Here is a 4925-nt window from a genome sequence, read left to right on the forward strand (position 1 = left end):
TATATACCTCGACCATAATTATCGATGTTTGTCATATTATAGTGTCGTTAAGAAAACATAGAGGGTTTAAAATGATTTTCATAAACTCGTTATATGCTTTGGAAACATTTAATCTCTTATTAAACCTTGGTTGAAACTTGAGGGGTTGTTATTGAAAATATATAATACATACATATAACACAACCCTAACCCTAACCCTAACCCATATTATTCTTACCCAGCCGCCACCCCTTGCCGTTTTCCGGCAGCCACGATTTTCCGGCGAGAGTCTGACGACGGCGATTCCGGCCACCCCCTTTCCCCGTAACACCGACACTACACCCTCCTTTCCCCTTTCTGTTCCTCCGGCAGCTGAAGCGGCAGTCCGGCGAGCCCAGACGCATCACCACCACCTCCCTTCCCTCTCCGGTCGTTTTTCCGGCGACCGGAAAACCGGTCTCCCTCTATCTCGTCGTCTCTCTCTCTCTCTACGGCTTTCTCACTCTCGGCTCTCTCTATCTCTCTATCTCTTTCTCTCTCATCACACTCCCCCTCTTTGTACTCTCTCCGTCTCTCATTCTCTCTCTCTGTCTCTCGCTCACTCTCTGTTTTGTTTTTCGGGCGGCCGGAATTGGCTCCGGCGACGCGGTATGAAACACAGTGGTGGTGACCCACCATGTCTCCGACAACCTTCCTCCGATGACTCGTGAACACCTAATAGGTAACTTAACAATTTTGGGTTTAATTATGGGTTTAATTAGAAATCGTTATTTTGGTTCGGTTGATTTGTACGATAGTCATTAAACGAGAGGTCTCGGGTTCGGGTCTCATTCAAGGTAGGTTTTAGTTCTTTTTATACTTGATAAATTTATTATTACTATTAGTATTAACATCAATACATAAAGATTATTATTAGTATTATTACATATAACTTACTATTATAATTATTTATTATTATTGTTATTATTATTATTATTATAAATATTAAAGTTGTTATTAATATTATTAAATGTCATATTATTATTACCTATTAAAATCATATTTTATCATTAATTACTAGCAATAATATAATATAGTTATTTTGTGAACTCGTTTAGAAATCGAACCAACATCGAGAATGGTATCATTATTTACTAAATATTATTTATTATTATTATTATTGTTTTTATCAACAACACTTTAATTAATACCAAGATTTTTTATTCTATAACCATTAATATTAGTATTATTAAAAATAATTATTGTTATTATTATTAACATCATTATCTTATATATATATATATATCTAACATATCTTTGTAGAATCATTATTATCATTACTATCATTATCATTAATATTATGATTATACACTTTATTATCAATTCATTTTTTATGAAACCGAACTCTTGATTTAAACCCATCTGTTTCTATTTAATATTGGTTTAGTATTTAAAAGCCTAATAAAATAATATTATTTTATTTTAAATTATTAATTAAGTATGAGTCCCTAATCGTTAACAAATTTACCGGTAACCCGATTAACAATCGAACCTTCTCGTCCAATGTTTCAAATGTAGTTTCAACTAAAGTTCAAGTTCATTAATATATTTTATTTATTCGTTTCCATTTAGCTTTCAAATTGGATTCGTTCGTTTCGTTCGCAAGCTTTCTACATTTCGATCATTTATTATTTCTCGATTCGTCAATCTAGGTGAGTACATTTCATCCCCCGTTTTCCCTTTTATGTTTTGGGGGTAACATGCATACTTATTCAAAACAATAATGGTTTATTATACACTTTTCTCAAACCACAAACTTTAGGGTATATGATACTTAGAATACTTGCTCTTTTGTGTGTTATATGCCTCATATGCTTTACGTGCGCGAGTGTTTATTTTTATGTTGTTGTTGAGCCTCATTAAGTATGATCATACGCTCCCCTAACTACTTAGCCTTGTGCTAGTAGAATAGGGCCTCATTATCCAAGTATGTCGGTTGTTACCGAGTAGAAAGGATCCTCATTTACATATGTTTTATATGCCATGATTGATGCTTTTATTTATAGTCTCATATACATTTGTAGATTTCGCTCATATTATATATACTCAAACTATGAAATTGCTCACCAACATACGTGTTGACAATATATTATTTTATGCATTGTTACAGGTTTGACTTTTATCGACTTGAGGACTTGACGGAAAACGTTACCAAGACTATTAGGATATTAGTAAAACGAACAATATATTTGTTTACTTGTGTTCAATTTGTTTGTATGACCAAGATGTGTTGTTTATTGATTTGTGAAATAAATGAGTTGATTAAATATTTTCACTTTAATAGTGTCTTGTGTTTTGGGCAATCGGTTGCACCCCGGCATGTTCCGCCTTTGATCGGGGTGTGACAACAGCAGACTTCATCAACTGATACATGGCGCCCTCTTCAAAAAACAAGGCACCCAAATATAGCTACATGTAGGGGTGTGCACGAAAGCGGGACAATAGACGTATCCGAACTTAAATAAACGAACCCAATAAAAAAAGAGGGTTTGGTATTATATTCTTCACAAACCATTTTTTCGGTTCAGTTTTGATATCAACCAAAAGAAAACAAAAAATAAAAACGAACCAATTATTTTGTCGAAATGTGTAATAATATATTAACCATTAACCAATTAAAAAACTAAGCGTAAATGGTTCAAAACCAAACGAATTTATGACAACTGAAAAACCAAATTTTATGTTATTGGTTTGGTTCAATACTTCGATTTGAGTCCAAAAACCGAACTAAAAACCTTATGTCCAAATGTGTAGCAACATATAATATTTATTAATAAAAATGAATTCGGCCCAAAGTTTAAGCATCAAATTCAATATTTTGGCTCTTTTTTAGGCTCAAAATTTTAAGCACAAATGATAAAACAAAAACCAAAACCCAATCGAACCAATAAAGAAACTGAAAACCAACAATAAAAACGAAAACCAGATAGATTTTAAAAACCCAATAACCGAATTTTCGGTTTTTGGTTCGGTTCGTACAAAACGAAACCAAACACACCCTTATCAACATGTGTTATGACTCACAATAAACAAGCAATAAAGCAACTTTATGTTTACCTTCTGATAACAACTCAGGTTAATATCTTGTTGTCCAATACTTCTGCAAAACGAAAATACAAATAATAACCACCACCACATTAAAGATTGTAATATAATAATATTGATCATAAAATGTCCTAAGCTAAAGTGCTCGAAGCCTGTTACCTGTTCATTCTTGCCTCAATCTTCTAGCTACTAAAGCCAAGCTCTATCGCATCACAATCTTTGTCATCTGCATTGTTTTTAAAACATATCCCTATCAAAATAACCAACCAAAATTTATAAAAAGTAGTGACAATTTTTTAATATGAACTTTTATGGATGCATACATGTACTCTGAAAGTAAGAAGATCTCTCATTTCAGTTTTGACACATTTAAGCCACCAAGGGTGACTGGCAACCATCTAAACGAAACATGAGTGGATCTGCCATTAACAACCTGCAACATATAATTTATCTATTATCAATATTTATGAAATATATGAAATGTAATAAACAAATGGTTCTTTGCCAACCTGATGAATAACCAAATTTGCACTAATCCCAGCTACATTCCTTTGTGACATACAATCCCATATTCCCATTTAGTTTTAAGTGATACAACTTGTTGTACTGCATAAACACGTTAAAATTAGGTTAATTCGTGTATAATGACAGGTCAATGTGATGAAGATCAAGAGTTTAATAGATGAATACATTCAGTATAATGAAATCCTAATCTAGTTACAATCTTCAATTATTATCAAACCTCCGTACATATCATTTAAAGACAACTAAATATAAACATTAGGTTAATATAATCGGTAGTATTTTTAATAATCACACCCATAGTGGTATCAGCATCCAGAATTTCATTATCAGCAACAAAATTAACCTTAATATACCTAAAAAACATTACCAGCCCTAATTCCAACATTCGCTTCTAGAAAATCAGCAAAAAATCAATTAAGTCCGTATTAGTACCTTGTAAATCAACAAGCAGTCTGACTTCAGTACTATCTTCAAGCACCAATCCTTGCTTCCAATTATCACCCAAACATTGCTTCTGATAGTCAATTTGAGGGTCCATTAGAAAAAATTCTGGGTGAAGAAGGTGCGGCGCGTAAAAATCCTAAAAATCGCCTCGAACAAAAAAGACACGCACTAGTATGTTTTGAATTTGAATCTGGATTAATTATACCGCGTGAATGTGAGCTAGCTGAACCAATCTAGGGTTTTGTGTGTCCTTATCAAGCATTATGAGTTGTTAAGAGATTTGGGTGAAGTTACCTTCTTGTCTCTCCTTTGTATATTTTAATATAGTATAGATAAAACTCTTAACTTTAAGGGGTGTTTGGTACAGAGAAATGGAATTCAGAAATGGAATTGCAGAGAAAGGGAATTGGTCTGGAGAATGAAAATTGACTGTTCTGTTTGGTAGTACAGAGATTTCAGTAGAGAAATATAGCTGAGAATCATTTCTCTTGTTTGGTACATAGGAAATAAACAGAGAATTATATCAACTTTATCATTAGCACAAGTATTTTTTTCATAACAAATATTTATTAAAAAATAAAAAACATATAAAAAGATGCATAAATTCCAACCAAAATATGCATTGATCAAACCAATTCACATACAAAACATAGTTTTTAAGCAAAAAACATCAACCATAGTTAAAACCAATTCACATACAAAACATACTTCAACCATACACAACTATCCCATTGAACCATCGGTATACAACTCGACCATCTCAATTTTCTCTTCTATTGTCAACGCAAGAAAAGAACGTCCTAGATCCACATCTTTACCAATCAAATGAGCTGCTTTGAACCGTTTTTTCGTAGTGATACCTGGTAAAGCTTTCAACTCATCACTAACCTTTT

General features: G+C 32.8%; 1 long non-coding RNA gene across 1 annotated transcript; it reads right to left on the reverse strand.

The window, feature by feature from the left end:
- Nucleotides 1-3158: 3158 nt before the first annotated feature.
- LOC143558499 (uncharacterized) lies at nt 3159-4079 on the reverse strand. Its single transcript, XR_013139750.1, has 4 exons — nt 4021-4079; nt 3555-3669; nt 3387-3514; nt 3159-3289 (listed from the first exon to the last, which is right to left on the reverse strand). It is a non-coding gene; the product is annotated as an uncharacterized LOC143558499 (long non-coding RNA).
- Between the last annotated feature and the right edge of the window lie 846 nt (nt 4080-4925).

Source organism: Bidens hawaiensis, unplaced genomic scaffold, assembly GCF_021521415.1.
Source record: "Bidens hawaiensis isolate Kalapana, Puna unplaced genomic scaffold, B.hawaiensis_p1.1 tig00019547_1, whole genome shotgun sequence".
NCBI lineage: Eukaryota > Viridiplantae > Streptophyta > Magnoliopsida > Asterales > Asteraceae > Bidens > Bidens hawaiensis.